Here is a 20,107-nt window from a genome sequence, read left to right as displayed (position 1 = left end):
CACTTGACTAAGTGGGCATTCCTTGAAATAGTTACGCCAACCAATTCTTGGTACTCAATGGGGGGGAGGGGCAAGGGAAATGAGAATTTTAAAGTCCAGGGAAGAACGCTAGGCAAAGTATTTCGAAATTGTGGTAAGATTTAAAGAAAACAGCCTATTCAGTTAAACTACTAATTTAGGACATCGAAATCACTGTGTCACGGGGCCACCGCCTTATCTCGGCTCCGTATCTCGTGTGGAAGGGGAACCTTAAACTCCTCCAAAAGGAACCAGAAGCCCATCCGCAGAGGCCAGTTCTTCAGGTAACAACTGAGACCCTCCCACCAGGACAGGCGACCAACCCACCTCCCCAGACTTGATCTGCGATAAGCCACGTCGCAGGCTGCACTGAAAAACGCCTTACAGAGAACCCTGCAGCCCCCAGAAGCAAGATGGCGGCCTCCCCTTCCCCTCCTTTCCCCAGGAGCCCCTCCGTGTCCTGAGAAGACGAAGAGGCCGCGGCACGGGAACCTCGGCCAGGCGTTGGGAGATGCTTGCGCCTTGCAGACGGAGAGAGCCACCAGGAGGTCGCCGGGAGCCTATCCCACTGCTCTCCGTCCGCGCCGGTAGAGCTTTTGTTCGGGCCGCCATGGCCTTTCCGGCCCCGCGGACAGGAAGTTGCCAGCGGGCGCCCCGCCCCGCTCCCCCGTGCCCCGGAAGTGATCTGGGGCGGCTGCTGCAGAGCGGCCGGGAGGAGGGTGGGTCTCCCCAGAGCGGAGCGCAGGAGTCCTCCTCCTCCGCTGCCCAGGCCGCCGCCGCCCTCCCGACTCCTGCCGCGCTCCGCGCGGAACTCCGAGCGCAGAGCCGAGCGCGGTCCGAGCGGCGCAGCCGAGGCCCGAGAGCCCGTGGGGCGAGCCGCTCGCGGTGCAGGTGAGCGCCCGCCGGCCGGGGAGGCCGGGCCGCGGCGGGGGTGTGTCCGACGGGCCAGGCCCACGGCCGCCGTGATTGCACGTCCCGCCAGCCACCCTGGCTGGAACCTGTCTGCGCCCCGAGAGCGGGCGGCCTCTCCGGAAGGTCACCTGCATCACGCCGGTGGCTCCCAGGGCCGCGCCCGGGCGGTGCCGGAGACCTGGGGCCGCCGCATCCGCAGTCCCTGCGCCGCACTCCACCCCTGTCCTCGCTTTCAGTCCACTCCTTGCCGCCCGTACGGAGCAGCTGCTTTTCAAGCTTCTCCGCCAGGGTTTGGTGCCAGTTAAAGGGATGGCTTTTGGTCTTTAGACGGCTCGGCGTCCAGCTGAATACTCATGGGCTCTTGTACAGGTTTAGCGTCTAGAAGAGGAAGGGAATGTGGGTATTGTGTGATGGGGGTGCCTTCCGCGCTTGGTTCCTGAAAGATGTCCAGGAGTAGAAGCTAAGATTTGTGTGCTTTAACTGGTGTATGAGTGCTTGAGTGGACGGGCGTGGCGGCTTGAGGTGGACTTAGGGGGAAATTAAGGAATTAACTGGCCTTTGCAAACCAGAATGTCCAGACTTGTGAGAGCTCATCCAAGTGTCTTTGAGCTACTGTGAGACCTCTGGTGCCACGCCCTACCTGTCAAGCTGGAAAGCACCCAATCTACAGTGTGGGTTTGTGTGCTGGGAGAACCTTTATTTCTATAAATTCTTTTCCTGTAAATAAATCACAGCTTTAATCACGTTCCCAAAATTTGGTAACAGATTCATTACTCACAATGTAGAAGGCATTCTTTTTGGTTTATGTTTATTAATATGTCTAAGAGTATCATTGGCTTATGGTTTGTGTGTGTGTGTGTGTGTGTGTGTGTGTGTGTGTGTGTGTGTTGATACAATATTCTTGTGAATGACTCTTGTGGCCCTTAAGGTGTTTCTTACACCTTAACTTTTTTTCAGATTAGGAGCCATTTCATCTTCCCTTCTGTTTCCATATGAAGTGCTTGGAATTCCCCACATTTCTTCACTGAATGAATGACTGGGTAGTTGATCTCATAGTCACTTTCCAGAAGCAGTTGATTGTAGCTGGAGGTGAATGTAGCTTGATGACAGTAGTTCCCCATAAAGGATACTAGATTCAGTCTCTAGCAAGGCCCCAAACAATTTTGTTAGAGTAGTTTTGTTCCTTTGAGATTCTTGGAGTAGAAAAATTTTGCTTTGTCTTTTTGTTCTCCAGAAAGAATTTGCTTTTCACAACTCTGTTCTTCGAAAAGTTAAAACTATTTAGGGATATAATAATACAATAATTTATATTTCGTTGTTAGGTGTTTACTTCTAAAGTATTCCAGGGTTAGAAGGAGGAGATTTCCTGGCAAAAGGCAGCAGGTGTATGCTCGGAGTTGATAACCATACCCAGTCTTAATCAAAAGAGGAAGTTAAGAGTTGATGCTGCTTGGAAACATGCTGCAGAGGAGGATTGTCACAGTGGCTCATTTTGAGGTCTTCTGACACCCTGATGCGACCTTGGCATCTTTTACCAGCCAGCACTTTCATGTTTTTGTTGTAAGATCCACATGCTTCTTTCCCTCTGCTGAGTGTGCAGTTGTGTGGAACATTTATTTTGAAGCAGTATTTCATTACACTTTTTCCCTAGGGTTTTCAGGGTGGGAGAGACTAATTATAGGAAAGAATCTTGCTCACCACTTTTAAGGGAATATCTTGGTCTATTGATGGTTGCATTATTCTCAGTTTAGGGATGTCCAAATGAGAACAAGCTGCTGATGTTTTCTTCTCCTAACATGTGGTGACCCTGTACTGGCTTTTTAAGCACTGTTTCTACAGATTATAAATAAATGTGCCAATATCATTTCTTATATGTGGGTCCACCACACTAGTAAATAGGTTCTTGTGTTCTTTAATAAATGAGTGACAAGGACAGTCATTTTATAAATACTGGAATAAGAAGCTGTGATGTTAACTAGGGAAGAGATTATGATCTCACAAGATAGTGTGTAGCAGAGCTCGTATTTGAAAGTACAGTAACCATTTCTAAGAGCACTGAAAATTGCAGCTAATCCTAAAAGTCAAGGGAAAGGTGATTGTGACTGTGCTGAGCTCCCAGAAAGCAGATACTACTCTTAGTACTCTTAGCCATGAAGTATGGCCTGGAGTCACCAGTGACCCTGGCCAAGGAGCTTCAAGTGGGAACTGCTGGCATCTTTATTTCCAGGGTGCTTGCAAACACAGTCTACCTCCACATACAGTCTGTGTGTGCCAAGGTGGAAAGTGGTCAAACATTATACTCGCCGATGTCCTGGTAGAGTACTAGGAATCAGCACAGTCACTTTGATGACTTTCTACTTTTGTAGCACCTGTTTGCAGTGGCCTGTTTTTGAAATCATGTTTGCTTCCTTGTTCTTTCTTCCACTAATGTAGGTGGGACAGTAGCTGAATCTTTAAAAAAACACAAACAAGAATTGTAGAACTCTGTACATGTAGGTGTGATTGTTCCCCCCCTGCAAGTATGTACTTTAAAAAATACTATTTTTTAATGGGCTTAGTCTGGAGAATGTGTCCATCCCTTGGTTTAGAAGATGGGAAGGAAGAGTCTATCGATCCAAATAACAAAGCTCCTTTTCAAGCCCCCAAGAGGAACAGTTCTTTGTTTCTTTTCTTAACTGTGAGGCACCTTTCTTTTTATGTTAACTGTGCTTAGAAAACTTTTCCTATCAGAGAGACAATGAAATTAAAGCTCTGTGAGTTTTTTTTAACACTGCAGACATAATCATACATGAATGTGAAGGTTTATTTCCTCAAAAATCAAGAAAGTAGTCTATATAAGCCATTGAATAAATATTCTTAAATGCATTAAACTTTGAAAAGCTGAAGGGAAAAGTACCAATAAATCATATAGAATATTAAATATTATACTTTTCTGAAAACTCTGCAGTGTCCTGTATTATATACAAAAGACAGAATACCTGACGTACATAATTTCCTTAACTCTGAGTTCCAATCTTTGTGTTTGATTCAATTTTGAAACTGAGTGTCAGGGTTTCACAGTATAATTATGAACAGTGAAACACAAGATTATGAAATGACCTTGACTCCCACGTGCAATGTGAAGACATAAAAATCCCATTTACACAAAGATGATGGTAGTCATTTAAGCCACAAGATCTCTGTCTTTTTTTTTTTTTTTTTTTTAGCTATGGTGGTACCATTGAAAATGGAGGCTGCTCAGTGAGTTGGGAGTGCTTTATGTAGAGCACCCTGTCTGGGTTTATTCCACTTACTGGGACTCCTGCTCACCATGGTTTGCCTCCTTGTGATCTTTTGTCATATTTAAAACAGCCATCATACCCTACTTGTGGAAATCCTCCTGTGGCTCCCTTTTTAACATTGTCCTTAATATGGTACATAGAACCTTCCAGAAGTACTTCTTACCTAACTCCCTCACTGACCTCAACCCTTTTCAGGAGCAGAATTCCAACAGTACTGTGATCTGAGAATCCTGATGTTTACTCAGGTAATCCCATTTTCCCTTCCTGGAGTTCTGGCCTCTCTTCTTCCCAGTCTAGTAAACTGCAAGCCCTTCAGACTCAGGTTAGGTTACACCTTTCCCAAGAATTGTGTCTAGCTGGGTGTTGTTTTTTGTTTGTTTGTTTTTGTTTGCTTGTTTTTCTCTCTTCCTGGACCCATATCTTGAAGGAAAAAAAAAAAAAAACTTCAAGGCTGGGCTAAATAGGAGTAGCTGGGCACTATGGTCATTTCTATACTTCTCAGCAGAGGCAGGATGACTGTGAGTTGAAGTAAGTAGTGAGACTCTGCCTTAGGTTGAGGGGATCCTTATGTGCTGGAGTAAGCTGGAGAATGCTTTTATCAGCGTATCTCAAGTTTTGTTGTACTCTCCTGAGTACTGAGGTCCAGGTGGGTGCCACAGGGTAGTTTTCTTTTGTATGTTTCTCCCCCCCCTCCTCTCTCTCTCTTTGGTTTTTCGAGACAGGGTTTCTGTGTAGCTTTGCGCCTTTCCTGGAACTCGCTTTGTAGACCAGGCTGGCCTCGAACTCACAGAGATCCGCCTGGCTCTGCTTCCTGAGTGCTGGGATTAAAGGCGTGCGCCACCACCGCCCGGCTGTATTTCTCTTATTATAAGTGAGTTGAGCATTTTTTAATATGCCTAAGGACCATTTTATTATTCTTATTAGCCTGGTTTTTTTTCTACATGATTGGTATTTTCTTTTTAATTTTTTTATTTTTTTTAATTTAAGAACATTAGCTTTTAATTTTGTCATAAGCTAAAATATTTAGTTCAGTCATTTTTTTGGTGTTGCTTATGTTGTTTTTGTCATGAAAAGTTTTCTTTTGCTTAATCAGATATATTCATCTTAAACTTACTTCATCTGCAGTTCTAACCATAGAAAGCTTTTCTGTGCCCTTAGGTTGTGGAGGAATTAATATTTTCATATAGTTTTATTTCTCATATTTAGTTCCACATGGGGCATATTTCTGTATATGGTGTGAGAAATGAATCTAACTTACTATCTTCCAAATATTGAAAACCAGTGTTCTGCTTGTTTACACATGCTGTATGAAGTTACTCTGTTGGCTTCTCTGACCAGTGTTGAGTCTGTACTGACACTCTGGTCATAGAGGTTTCCATCACACTGAGGGAGGTCTGATGTACTGTTTGACTGGGTAGCCTGCCATTGCTGAAGCTTCTCCTCTGTGTTTCGATTGCTCTTCTCGTTTGGGTTTTTTTTTTCCCGAGTGAGTTTTAGCACCAATTTGCCTGACTGTTGCTATTCTTATTGGAATTGCATTAAATTTATGAATTGACTTAGGAGCAGTTGACTTCTTGATGATATTGAAACATTTTAACATTAACATAAATTGTCTTTATTTCTTAAAGTTTATTTTTGTCTTTAAGAACTGACATGTTTTTTGTTTGTTTGTTTGTTTTGGTTTTTCGAGACAGGGTTTCTCTGTGTAGCTTTGCGCCTTTCCTGGAACTGGCTTTGGAGACCAGGCTGGCCTCGAACTCACAAAGATCCGCCTGCTTCCGCCTGCCTCTGCCTCCCGAGTGCTGGGATGAAAGGCATGCACCACCACCGCCCAGCTAAGAACTGACATGTTTTTAAATACAACTTTTGTATGTTTCTTGTAAGTTTAGTCGTATTTTGTCGTTTTGAGGTACCTCTTCAAGCTGATTATTATTTATGCAGATAAATACTGTAGATTTCTGCTCATTTTCCTGATACCTTGCTAAGTTACTTTATACTGTTTTCTTTTGGGCTTTCTGGATACTGTCACATCATCTGTAAATACAACTCTTCTTTGTGTTTGTGTGTCTTTACTTGTCTAGTTACTTGAGCTGGTCTCTCTAGAACAATATTAAGTGGCTATATAGATGCATACATTGTGCCTGGATGTTAATTTAGTTACGGATACTCATTTCAAAGACTGAAGTTCTCTGCTGTCTCTTTGAGAGAGACTTAACTAGAGACACATACATTGAGAGGCAGTCAAGGTTGGGTTTCCTGGGGGGAGCAGCAGACTACAGTGATGAGCAATGTTAAGACTGCTTGGTGGTTTCCCAGTTCATGTATCGATCCTGTTTTCTTCCAGCTTCTCTGTGGTGTTCTTCCAGACTTTACTCTTGTCTTCTCCCAGCCTCCTAAGCTGAAGCTGCCATAAATATAAAAATTGAAGGGATGTCCTGTAGGGTTTCTCAGTCTGAAGTGGTTTCTGAACTTTGCAGATGAATTCAGGCTGCTTTACCATGCTGTGGCTCTGGCTTGCATCATTGGTTCTCCAAGACACATAGCAAAGCTCATGAGTAATCCGATGAGTGTGTCCAGGGATTACCGAGAGCACACAGCTATGAGGTGATTCTAGACAGGATTATCCAAGGGCCTGGATCATCTGGCTTTGAGGTTATACTTTCTTAAGTTTATTTATGCAGGCCTAGTCCTCTGTGTAGAATGATGTGTTGATGTAAAATTAGCTGTTGGTCCAGAATCCTGCAAACATTTTGTTCATATAACAATATGCAAAACGTACCAGTGTTCAGTCTTCCAAGGCCCAAAGAGTATGTTTAATTTACTGCTATGTAGTTCATATAGAAAACATATTTCCTGTAGTCTTTTTTTTTTTTTTTAAACAGGATCTCATGTAGCTCAGATTGACCTGGAATTGCTATGTAGCTAAGGATAACCTTGACCTTCTGATCCTGCCACCACCTCACAAATACTGTGATTATAGGCTTATACCACTGTGTCTCAAGAATAACTTTTTTTGTTTGGTGATAAGGATTGAACCTAAGACCTTGCATATGCTGAGCAGGTGCTCTATCACTGAGGTACACCCCAGTTAGTACATAGATTCTCACAAGTTCTGGATTATGTAGGTCCATGTGTGAGTGCCCAGTCCATATCCCATTGTCTGTTGTTTATGTCTTTCCTAGGGGTGCTGGATGGTAGACAGTTATTTTCTTGGACCTTAGGCTGCAGCGCTTGTCCCTAGTCCCTGCACTGGCCTGTTTACCCTTGCTGTCTAGTGCTGTCAGTAATTTTCTCTGCATCTTGCTGCCTCACTGGCCTAGAATTTTGACTTGCTTGAGTGTTTGAGGAACTTGATGCTTTGGAGAACCTCGGATCTCACTCTTGGGCACGTGCTGCTGCCCTAGTAGAGTCTGCAGTAATTCTCTCTTCTTTTTATCCTCCTCTCCATTTTCTTCTTTCCAGAGAAACACGTGTTCTTTACCTTCTCCTTTCTTCCCCGCCGCCCCCCACCCTTTTGAAGGGGTAGGATGGCTCTTTTTTCCAAGAACATCTGGCCTGGAAATTTTGATCCCCTGCCTCCATTATGCTAGGGTTGCAGGAATGTATCACCTCACTTGGCTCCATTCATCTTTTTGCTGAAGACATTCAGTCTGAAAGAAAATCTCTGTCTTCTGAGGCTTTAGGTTTCTGGGACACCAGCCCTGATCACTTAGTGCTTAGATAACTGGTGCCTTTCCTACGCCCTACTAGTCTCTCAGGTCTCCCTGATTCTCCTGTCTTTGTGCTACAATTAGGATAATTCTCTATGTCCCTTTGTTTATTATTGTTTGCTACTTCTGTTATTTGTTGTTTCCTTAGTCCCAAATAAGTGAAAAACTGGCCTCTTCTTAGTCTTGCTTTCAGTTCAGAAAATTTAGTCTTGTGTTTTGCTTTTTTTTTTTTTAGCTCTATGTTTGTCTTGTTACAGTGGCTTGAAATTTGTATATTTATTGGTCATTTGCTTTGCTTTTCTGTGGCTTGCCTTTTAGTGTTGTTTGTCCTCTTTTTCTGCAGTGAAGGGGCTAATTCTTTTTTTAAAAAACATTATTGAAGTTAATTCATCGATGATAAACTCATCTTTTTTTTAAATTTCATCGTTCAGTGGGTTTGGTCTAGTCAGAGAGTTGTGATACCTCTACCACTATTAGAGCACTTCCGTTGCCCTGAAGAAGAAATCCATGCCCATTTGCTAGAGCTACCATAGTAGATTCATCCTGTTTGGGCTGCTGCACTTCGTGTCTCTACAGATTTGCCTATTCTGGATGTTCTAGATTCCATAGGGGGTCTTTTATATCTGACTGCTTTGATTAATATAGTGTTTTTCAAGGCTCACCATGTCATAAAATATATGAATGATCTGTTGTGTGAATATGCTATGCTTTATGCATTCATTTGTTAATTGATATTTGAGTGCTTCTGCTTAGGGGTTTATGTGAGTGTCTTAATACTGAGCTATATCTGTTGACTTACCCTTAACATTTGAGGAATGGCCAAAGTATCCCTCAAGGTACTTGTTCCATTTGGTGAAGATATGGAAGAATTAGCTGTGTGTTTCCAGTTTTATTCCATCTGTTTAAACACTTGTTATTGTCCATTTTTTTTGTTCCTAGCCGTTACAGTAGGTATAATTTTACATTCTTTCATCTGCTAGGGTAATTTAAGCAGTCCTGTGTGTGAAATAATCTGTATTTTGGCATACCATGCCTTTTCTTCTTTAATGTCTTAGTTTAAGATCAAATGCTGAGAAAGCTTTATTATAAGAATTGTAGCCGGGCGATGGTGGAGCATGCCTTTAATCGCAGCACTCAGGAGGCAGAGGCAGGTGGATCTCTGTGAATTCGAGGCCAGCCTGGTCTACAGAGTGAGTTCCAGGACAGCCAAAGCTACACAAAGAAACCCTGTCTTGTGAGTTGGGGGAGCCTTTAACTGAGGGTGTGGCTCAGTGGTAGAGCACTCACTTACCTAGTGAGCAACAGGCCCTGGGTTTGATTCCCCAGACCAGAAAATTCCCCCAGGGTTTTTAGGGGGCGGGAGAGATGGGTCAGTGGTTAAGAGCCCTGGCTTCTTTTCCAGAGGACCTAGGTTTGATTTCCAGCACTTACATGGTGGCTCACAACTATTTGTAACTCTGGTTCCAATGGAGCTGGTGCCTTCTGGCCCCTCTAATGCACTGCATACATGTAGTGCACAGACATACATGCAAGGATAAAATATAAAATAAAATATGTACACATAAAATAATACAAGAATTATAAATGTGACTTTTTTGAACTTCTAAGGAAATTTCCTTTTTAGTTCACTAACAAGATTTATGTTTTACATTAGCACTTTTGATGAGTTTCATACTATTAAAATTTTATATATATATATATATATATAATGTGTACATATCTTTATCTGTGTATCTGCTGTGTGTATGTGAGTGCCCAAGGAAGCCAAAGAGGGTGTTGGATCCCCTGAAGCTTGAGGTACATACAGGTAGTTATGAACTGCCTGACATGGGTGTTGGAAACTGAACTTTGGTCCTTTGGAAAAGCAACAGATGCTCTTAACTGCTGAGATGTCTCTTTAGTGCCACTGTTAAAACTTTAAATTGTTGAAATGCATCATTAGAATTTGTGGAATAGCAAGTAGCGAGAAAAATGAGGTGGAGGAGTTAAGAGTATTCATAGGGAATACTGGCTGGGTCTCATAAGCAAATAGTGTAGTGTTGACTACAAAACTGCAGAGCCCATATTTGGATGAGGAGTAACCAAAAATGGTAGTTACATGTTATATACATCTTAGTATGTAATATGATTAAATATTTAACCATGAAACTTAACCAATTTTGTATATATGATGTTATTTGGCTTTTTTCTTTTTGAGACAGGACCTTTCTCTGTACCACTGGAATTGTGTGATCGTGCTGCTATACCTGTTCTATCTATATCTCCTATTTGTTCCATATAAGATCCAGTGAGGGCTAATGATATGGTTCAGTGAGTAAAGATGCTTGCTACCAGGTCTGACAACCTTAGTTTCATCTGCAGAACGCACATGTTGTTGAAAGGAGAGAATCAATTTCCACAAGTTGTCCTCTGACCTCCACCCACTCACATGTCACACACACATGCACACACACATGCACATACACACATACAGAGAAACTGGGTGTGGTCACATGTTTATAACCTCAGCACTCAAGATGCTGAGACAAGAGGACTGAAAGCCTTGGAAGCCAGCCTGAGCTACACAGTGAGCCTCTGTCTCCAAAGACTAAAAAGTAAAACTAATATAAATTGAACAAATGAGATTCCATTTGGAATATTTGATTTTGAAGCTATTCACACCTACAGAAAAGTTAGAAGAGCAGTACGTTGGATACGTGCAAACCCCCACCTGTATTCACCATCTTCAGATTATCATTTTTTCAGTTTATTCGTTCATCCATCTACCCATTCAGTTTGGTGCTGGGGATTGAACCAGGGCCTAATGCATCTGCTGGGTGCACTACTGATGAGTTACATGCCATCCCTGATTTTCATCTTGCTACCTTTGCTTTTCTTTCAGAAGTTAAGGGATTCTTGTTTATTTGTTGATTAATTCATCGATTAGCTCTTTCAGAGTAAATGGAGAAATTAATCTCTCTGCTCTTTTACTTGTGTCTTTTGAGCATAGAGGCAGGCTTCTACATAACCTCCATATTCTAAAGCCTAAGACAGTAATACTTCTATAATACTGTCTAGTATTTGGTTCAAATTAATAGTTCAGTTGCCTCTTAATGTTCTGAATAGCTGTTTTTGCCTTGTCTTAGGATCCAGTTAGGGTTCATGATTTCTCTTTCCCAGTTATGTCTTTAGTTCCCTTATCTTTTTGAATGAACTGTATAACCAATTCATGAGATACAATTTATGTAACATTTATCCCCTTAAGGTTTATGTGATTTTTATTAACTCCTGAACTGTGTAACCATTGCCATAACATAATATTAAAACTAAGTTTTCAAACTTTGATAAGATTCTTTTTTTATGCATATGTGTGTGTACTTGGTGTATGTGAGGCCATTAGGTGTCATCCTCAGGAACTCATCTGATGCAGTGTCTCTCATTGGCCTGGGAGCCCCAGTGATCCTCTTGTCTCCACCTTTGTAGCACTGGAATTATAGATGCCCACCATCATGCCTGGAATTGTACATCTCTTGGGATCAGACCCGGTCCTCATACTTGCTTTACCAACCAAGGCTCCCCCACCCCTAGCCCAACTCTTAATAAGATTCTGTGGGCCCAAGTTAGCCCCTATTTTTACTCCCAAGTACTAGGCAACTACTATTTTATATTCTTTTCCAGGAATTTTCCCATTGCCCTTTCTGGACAGAACATAAATATTAAATCATATAATATGTGGATTTTGTGCTTTTTTTTTAAAAAAGCTTGGTGTGTTTTTATGGCTTGCTCGTTTTGTAACATGTACTAGTAGTTTTTCCATTTTTATTGATGAGTTTACTCCATTCTATAGATATATTACATTTTGCTTATCCATTCATTGGTTTGCGGTATCTGGATTAGTTCTATGGATTTTGTGGGTTTTTTTTTTTTAAACTGTTAAATAATCTTGCTGTGAATGTTCACATAAAAGTCTTTATATGAACATGTTTTCATTTCTCTTGGTATATACCCAGGGGTATAATTGCTGGGTTGTGTGGTACATTTATTCGTAACTTTTTATGAAACTGCCAAGCTGTCTTCTTAATTGGCAACATACTTTTTTTTTTTTTTTTTTCATTCCCATCACCAACTTTTGAGGGCTCCTGTTTGAGGGCTCAGCCATAAGAACATATTTACCAGCCATTGTTATGATTTGTTTTTATTGTCATTTTGTGTTATATAGCCATTTTAATGGATATAAAATGATATCTCATGTTTATATGGTTTTTGTCTCCACTTCCCTGGTGCTGGGATTACATGTGTTCATGACTGCTTTAGTGGTACTGCAGGTTGAACCCAGGACTTTGTGCTTGCTAGGCATGCCCTCTTCAGACTGAGCTATGTCCCTAGCCCTCCTTGTGATTTAATGTGTGTGTCTCTAATGACCATGGTGTCAAGCACCTCTGTATGTCCTTAGAGGCCATTCATGTATCTTCTCTAGTGAAATGACTAATGAAGTCTTCTTTGCTATTCTTTTTTAAATTGGGTTGATACCTTATTATTATGGAGTTGTGTGTGTGTGTGTGTGTGTGTGTGTGTGTGTGTGTGTGTGTGTGTGTGTGTATGTATGTATGTTAGCTTTTCCTGAGATATGTGTCATCAGTAAGTGATTTAGTTGACGAATGCTGGTATTCTGTAATGATGTTAGCCACGAGTGATGTATAATGCATTCTCATTTGCTATAAAGCTGTTTTTTGAGGGTTGGAATAAAAAAATGAACTTTGCATAATTTCTCTGCATGTTTATTATTGAGCCACATACATAGCTCTTGATTTAGTTTTGTTGTGGTGGAGTGAGGAGATAGTTAATTTCCCTCTCTGAAAAGAAGAGATGATACATAGACAAAATATATGTGTGCTTGTCATATGGTGTTATATATCCTCTATATATGTAACACCATATGGTTAATTATGAAGTATTTAAAAGCAAAAACATGTTTCTTACCTGATTAATTTGACTCTGATCAGTCTTTGTGAGTAGCACGTTTTCCAAATATGTGTAGCACATGGTTTAAAGGTGAAACATGCCACTGTTTCCCACCTCCAAAGGAGGTGAAGGTACTCATCTTAACAATGAAATAACTTGATAATGGCCCAACCCTGCTTCTTCTAGCCATTCTTTAGCTCTCTGAGTAGGGTTATATCCAACTGTTTTGCAGTCCCTGCATTCCTACAGATTTCTGAAATCAATCTTTTATAATTAGTTTGCTACCCTTTAACATTCACTGAAGTGGGGTTCTCAAGCTGTGTCAATGCCCATATGTTACATGATTCATCTTTGAAGTGAGTTTTTTAAAAAGGACGGAGTTCCCAGTTTGTTTTCATGACTGGGTGTGTGATAGATACAGTGACAATCATGAGGACTGTTGATGTAGCTGATTTTCCTGCTCAAAACCAGAATTTTTTTTTTCTCACTTGAAGTTTTTTTTTTTTTTTTTTTTTTTTTAATCTAAACCCTGAATCGGTAATACAACTAGTTGTTCATATAATTGAGCAAGTAACTTTGGATTCTATGTGGATTTTACATTTCTTCCATATACTACCTTTCAAGATTTGTTTTCAGCATGTAAAAAGGGAGGGATTTAAAAGGTCATCTAGTGTATTTCTCCACCTGCCGGGGAAGCATCTGCCATGGGTTCTCTAACAAAAGATAGTTGTTAGAAAGAAAACAGTAAGTTTCTTAGTGCACGTGACACACAGAGGAAAGCTCAGTGAAGAGTATACAGAGTGGTGGCTAATGGAGCGTCTTCAACAGAGAATGATGTATTTATGGAGAAAGAGAGGACTCCCCAGAAGCAGACAAACAAACAAACAGAAAGGGACAAGAAACTGGGAAGATGTGTGTATGGGAAGAAACTAATGCGGTGAGGTGTATGTAGGGATTGTGTTGTTGTTGTCCAGAACCCACTGCAATGAGGGTTTATCCTGTCTCTTGGCAGAAGAGAGGTGGATAGAGAGCTGGCACTTCCTTTCTATCTCTTAATTGCCTTCAGGTTTTTGGTTTTGTTTTTTTTAAGTCAGAGACGTGTTTTCTGTTGTTTCTCTCCCCTCACCTTTAACACACATATATCCACTCACTAGCCATTGTTAAACACTTGTAGTGGTGCTGTGGAATATGCTTCATTGGGCACTGTTTGCATTTAAAAATATGTCCTTGTAAGGAACATTATCTTGAGGCTTTTCTTGGTTCTTTGTTTGACTTTCTGGATTCCGCACTTGAGGACTTGTTACATCGTCTACCAGACTGGGAAGTAGCCATTTACAGTGTTGTATACCTTCCTCAAGCTGGTAGTTATAAAACTGGTGCTTCCCACATGATCCACCAGTTGTTCATCTCTTCAGTTTGTCACCATCCTACTTTTAAAAGATATTGTAGTTAACATTCACTTATTCAAAGCTTAAGTTTTAGAGATCAACTATGAATCCTAGAATCTATAGATTACATTCTGGGACCAGGCCCTAACCTAGGCAGTTTCAGAGTGTCCATGTACTCATTCAGACACACACCATGTGACAGAAAATCACCCAAGTTTAAGACTGTATCTTTAAGAATTAAGAAGTAGTCTGTCAGCCTGTCTGCCTGCCTGCCTCTTTGCCTCCTTCCCTCCCTCCCTCCCTTCCTTCTTTTTTTCTTTTAATAAAAAAAAAAAAAATATTTTTCAGCATCCAAAGTAGAAATGCCAGGGCCACAGTGTTACATGTTGTTATTCATTTGATGCTCAGGAAAATCATTAGGCCACAGTACCTCACAAGAATTTGCCTGCTAGGTAATTTCCAAGTGATTTTTAGGTGTAAAAGAAAACTACTGAGTGCAGGCAGGCACGTAGGCAGTAGTATTCAGTAAGGGAATGTATGTATGAAAGGGAAGCAAAAGACTGAAAGGCTGTAAAACACCAGTAGAAGAAGTCAGAATTCCATATTCTAGCATCATTGAATCTAGGGGAAAGTGCCTTGAATGTATTACAACCCATAAGGACAGGATCACGCTTGAGATGGCTAATCTTGATTGTCAGTTTAACACACCTGCTGGGAACAGCTCCCCCCTCCCCCAAGTTGAAGAATTGCCTTCTTGAAATTGACCTATGGGAAATATGGCCTGTGTCTGTGGGACATTCTCTTGATTACTAATTGATAGGGGAGGGTACAGCCCACAGTGGGTGATACCTTTCCTAAGCAGGTGTGCCTGGGCTGTATAAGAAATATAGCAGAACATGCGCCTGGTAGGAAGCCAGTATGCAGTGTCTCTGCTTCATTTCCTGCCCCACAGTTTCTGTCTTGAGTTCCTGCCTAATTTCCCTTGATGAAGGTCTATGATATCTGCAAGTATAAGATAAAATAAACCCTTTCCTCCCCTCAGGTGCTTTTGGGCAGAGTATAATACTTCAGCAACAGAAAGCAAACTGGAACAAAAGATCATCATACTGATCATTGGCCATCAGGGATTTTGTTTTTTGTTTTTTGTTTTCAAGATGGAGTTTCTCCATGTAGTTTTGGTGCCTGTCCTGGATCTCGCTCTGTAGTCCAGGCTGGCTTCAAATTCACAGAGATCCACCTGGCTCTGCCTCCTGAGTGCTCGGATCAAAGGTGTGCGCCACCACCACCCAGCCAGAATTTTTTAAGGAACTTTGCTGTTACATTGAAGAATTTGTGAGACAGATGAAATTCCGAGTTCAGAATCTCTATTGCCTATCATCATTGTGCTATTGATAGTGGCATGACTATAGGTGATGTATATATTTCAAGAAAGTTGAAGAAAGGACATTGAAATTTTTCATCATAAAAATATTATAAATGAGATTAATTTCTGTTTAATCTAATATAACATTATGCAGTGTATATAAGTACCAAAATATGGAATGATACCCCACTTAAATGTATAGGTTTGATTTTTTTTTGTGTGTATCAGCTTAAATGGTTTTTAAATGCAACCCAAAACTTTCTTGCCTGAGAACTGCTTGTGGCAGCTAAGTTGTTTGTGGTTGAGAAAGTCTCAACTCCTGGATTTTGGTATGTGTATGTTAACAGGACAATAGATTGCAGCTGTTTACTCATTGATGATCATTTTGAGAGGTAATTTCTCATTTCTAGAGCCATAGTTTAATTTCTAAGGTTTTACTCAGCTTAACTTCATCTTGTAGCACTGGCCCATTCTTCTTCCACCATTGAGAAGGATGTAAAGGGCACTGTCCTTCACTGAAACTGTTCGATTTTTCATGTGAGGATGTTTGCTTACCTTCAGGCTCAGAGTCAAAAGGATAACTTTCTGTTTTCAGAAAAACATTATTCCATCTTCATCTCATTTCCTCTTGGGTTGGTTATTACTTTGTTATGAATTGTGAGCTAAAACACTGTACTTTATGGCTTTTAGCACTGTATAATTTTGTTATATCTTTAACTTTTTGATACAAATACTAACAATTTGTTTTGTTTTGTTTTTGGTTTTTGGTTTTTTGAGACAGGGTTTCTCTGTGTAGCATTGTGCCTTTCCTGGAACTCACTTGGTAGCCCAGGCTGGCCTTGAACTCACAGAGGTCCGCCTGCCTCTGCCTCCCAAGTGCTGGGATTAAAGGCATGCACCACCACCGCCCAGCAACAATTTGGTTTTTAACCATTTTTTTTGTTGTTGTTTAAAACTCCAGAATTAATCTTTGTCAAAGCATTACTACCATTAGGATTGTAAAATAGTGAAGTTATCCCTGCTTTTAGTGAGATTTTAATAACTTCTTTTAAAATGTCTTAGCTTATGCATTATTAGAATGCATGGCATCACATGAAAAGTTTGTACAAAATGTAAGAGACCCATATGCTGCTCATAAGCTACTTGCTGCCGTTTTATTATATTAATAAATGAAGTCTAATGTAACCAAACCTTTGATGAATTCTGGATCTTAAATGTGAAGTACCTTTTGGTTAGAAATATTATTACAGGGGTTGGGGATTTAGCTCAGTGGTAGAGCACTCAAGGTAAAAAAAAGAAAGGAAAAAAAAAAAGAAAAGAAAGTGGAAATCTTTGCCGGGTGGTGGTGGCGCACACCTTTAATCCCAGCACTCGGGAGGCAGAGCCAGGTAGATCTCTGTGAGTTTGAGGCCAACCTGGGCTACCAAGTGAGTTCCAGGAAAGGCACAAAGCTACACAGAGAAACCCTGTCTCGAAAAACCAAAAAAAAAAAAAAAAAAAAAAAGAAATATTATTACAGTCATAATTGTAACTTTAACATCATTAGGATTTAGAACTGAACACACACACACACACACACACACACACACACACACACTACTGTTGCTTATTGTCTCAGGGTTTCTATTGCTGTGAAGAGACACTATGACCATGGCAACATTTAATTGGGGTGGCTTACTGTTCAGAGGGTTAGTCCATTATCATCATGGCAGGACATGGCAGTGTGCAGGCAGACATAGTGCTACAGAAGGAGCTGAGAGTCTTACATCTTGATCAGCAGGCAACAGGAAGTGAACTGAACTAGGCATAGCTTGAGCATAGGCAACCTCAAAGCCCACCCCCACAGTGACACACTTCCTCCAACAGGGCCACACCTACTTCAGCAAAGTCACACCTCCTAATAGTGCCACTCCCTATGAGTTTATGGGAGCCAATTACATTCAAACTACCACACTTACGATACAATTATTAGACCCAGGGTAAACAACAGGTTTCTTTTTGTGGCCTTTTTTGTCATATTAGTCAACAAAGCCCATTTTTAACTTTGTCAAGGTGTGGGATATGAAAGCACAAAGGTTCAGAAACAACTTTTCCTTTTTAAGCTGGTCATATATGAACATAGGTTGAGATGAAAGTGGTTATTAATGCTTTTTCTTCATACTCAAAACTGGAATGAATTGACAGTTATTGCTTCATAAATGAAATAGAAAGAGAAAAATGGCAGCAACTTGAGGGTTTTGTTTGTTTTGTTTTAAGACTATTGGTTGTTCTTTCTTTAACATTTGAAGGAGCTAATGTATGCATCTGTTATCTGTGGAGTGTAAAATCTCAAAGCAGCAGCCTGTGGTGAAGGAAACAGTATGTGGCACCACAGTACAAGTGAACAAAACAAAAACATGGCTATACTTTCAACCCTGCATTCTTCACTTCTGTTCTTCGTATTGTCTCAGGTGTGTGGAGCCTTAGTATGTTCACATTTTAAAGCGAACTAACCGGTCTCCACGCTGACTCTAGATAAGTTGGGGGAGGAGTGTCATTTCTGCAGTCTGGGTGTTTGTCTTAGTTACTTGTTTTGTTACTGTGATAAAGTGCCCTGACAAAACCAGTGTAAGGAAGGAAGGGTTCATTTGGGTTCCCCTTCGGGGAACCAGTTCAGCCTGGAAAGGAGAGGCACGAGGCAGCTGCTCACATTGCAGCCACAGTCAGGAAGCCGAGGAAGAAGAATGCTTGTGCTCAGCCCAAACTCTTTTATTTAAGAGAATTCTATAATTTTATTGACCACCCTCAGTAAAGGTGGGTCTTCCCACTTCAGTCAACCAAACCTGGGTTATCCCTCACGACATGCCCAGAGGGCAATCTACTCTACATAATCTCTACCTATATGCCTGGAGATTATCCAATTGGAGATATTAACCATCACTGTGTTCTAATCCATCAACACAATCTAAATTATTATTTAGGTTTCTCAGCAATGTTTTCTACAATGTTTCTAGTTTTCTAGCAAAGTTGTTTGTGGTAGCTGTGCTCCAAGATGTCCTCCAAATACCTTTGCTTCTTTATAGTCAACCCTTTGTGTGGTTCCTTTCCCACAATAAATAATGGCAAACCTGCAGAGCCAAAAGACTATTGAGAAATAACATTACCATGTGACTTAAAAGGCTTTTAAAAGCAGTGCAGCTTCTGCTTTGCCTTCTTAGATAACCCAGTCTAGAAGAAGTGAGTTATCACACTATGATGACCTTAAAGTAGCCCAGTGAAGAGGCCCAAGTGGCAAGGAACTGAGGTCTCCTGCCAACAACCACATGAGTGAAACATCTTAAAAACAGATTGTCCTAGCATAACAACATCCTTAAGAGTAACTCCCAGTGATACAGTGGTGTGAATTGTATCAGGAAATTGAGAAAGGTGGCCAGATCTGAAGTGTGAGCCATAGGATTGGGGATGACTTACACTTGAAGAGTTAAAAGGAACAGCAAGAGTAACTTCATGTTTGTGGTGTGGGTATCTCAACATAACGGAATGGTAATGCCATCCACTGAAATTTGAAATCTAGGAGAAAGAACAGGTTGTTTAAATAAGTTCAGGCATATAACTATCCCATGGTAGCAGTTGGAAACAGGTGGATTCCATCACCTCAAGTCTTTAACTGTTAAGATTGTATTTTGAGGCAAGATACATAATTCCTTGTGTAGTCTTAGGAGTCTTATTTACACCTGTCTGGTTCCTGCTTTACGGAACTTTTTTTTCCCCAGAGCTGAGGACCGAACCCAGGGCCTTGCGCTTGCTAGGCAAGCCACTCTACCACTGAGCTAAATCCCCAACCCCTACGGTGTAGTTAGAGTTTTCCTGCCTGGCCCAGAGTCAGGACAAATCTCTCTTACCCACCAGTCCCATAGTCGCTCAGACCCAACCAAGAAAGCACACAGAAACTTATATTGCTTATAAACTGTATGGCCGTGGCAGGCTTCTTGTTATCTACTTCTTTTATCTTAAATTAACCCATTTCTGTTAATCTATTCTTTGCCACGTGGCTTGTGGCTTACCAGTGTCTTTACACATTGCTTCTCATGGCGGCGGCTGGCGGTGTCTCTCCCCAGCCTTCTACATCCCAGAATTCTCTACTCTCTTGTCCCGCCTATACTTCCTGCCTGGCCACTGGCCAATCAGAACTTTATTTACACAGAGCGATATCCACAGCACTACGGAACATTTTTATGAATACTATAAAATATTAGGAGACAGTAGGTATTCATCCTCAGAATTTAGCTTCATTTCCTTTCAACATAAGCAGCGGTATCAGTATGAATTGAGACCTCTAAAGATTTCTATTGACTTATGAGACAGTTACTTCTAGGAGACCATTTCTGTCACCTCTGCCCTTATGGGTCTTGCCTTGTCAGTGTTCTTTGTAATGACTCAACTGTGAAGATTAGTTTTGTACTTGTTAGAGTCTAGTTGGTTATCTCTGATTAAAGAGTTCCTTAGGTGTCTGTG

At 41.1% G+C, this 20,107-nt stretch overlaps 1 protein-coding gene across 1 annotated transcript in view; it reads left to right on the top strand.

Annotated features, from left to right (window-relative positions):
• The first annotated feature begins 692 nt into the window (after positions 1-692).
• Rala (RAS like proto-oncogene A) overlaps positions 693-20,107 on the top strand; it is a 61,482-nt gene continuing 42,067 nt past the window's right edge. Inside the window, exon 1 of the mRNA XM_036189106.1 lies at positions 693-909. The gene's annotated coding sequence lies outside the window, so the exon portion shown is untranslated. The remainder of the gene's footprint in view (positions 910-20,107) is intronic.

This window comes from Onychomys torridus, chromosome 5, assembly GCF_903995425.1.
Source record: "Onychomys torridus chromosome 5, mOncTor1.1, whole genome shotgun sequence".
NCBI classification, from domain to species: domain Eukaryota; kingdom Metazoa; phylum Chordata; class Mammalia; order Rodentia; family Cricetidae; genus Onychomys; species Onychomys torridus.
Note: the sequence above shows the minus strand (reverse complement) of the source record. Positions and strands in the feature narration are given on the sequence as shown.